The sequence below is a fragment of the Pholis gunnellus genome (assembly GCF_910591455.1).
Source record: "Pholis gunnellus genome assembly, chromosome: 10".
Taxonomy (NCBI): Eukaryota; Metazoa; Chordata; class Actinopteri; order Perciformes; family Pholidae; genus Pholis; species Pholis gunnellus.
Genome location: NC_136537.1, coordinates 10940074 through 10940644, shown reverse-complemented (window position 1 = coordinate 10940644; position 571 = coordinate 10940074).

Below are 571 nucleotides of genomic sequence, written 5' to 3'. Positions count from 1 at the left end.
GCTCTGCATAAACTGTTCATCCAGCTTCACTAATGAATTAGCAGGTGTGTGTGTGTGTGTCTGTGTGTGTGTATGTGTGTTTGTGTGTGTGTGTATGTGTACCTGGTTCTAGTCCTCATTATTGGATACATGGGATTATCAGTCACCTTGTGAACTAATTATATAGTTATTCACCCACTTAAAGCAATAGTTAGTTGGGAAATAAGCTTTACCTGCTCTTTTTCTTAGAAGCAAAGTTCGCCATCGCACTCACGACTCACGACTGTGCGTTAAGTACAAAGCTGGACCCAGGAGGAGGTTAGCTTAGCTTTAGCCAAGCATGAAAACTGGAAACCCGGTAAACAGCAAACCTGACTGTCAAAGGTTTTAAAACATTCCTACAAGCACCTCTGAAGCTCTTTAGTAATGTAAGTTATATCTCATTTGTCCCCAAAAAACCTTGTGTAGAAAGTGTAGAAACAAGTATTCGTGGTGGGAGTTATGTTTTGTAACTGTTTCTTGGCAAAAAACGTCAGTGACATATACCCGAACACAGCTCTCTCAAAAACCACAAGTTATTGTTTCTACTTCT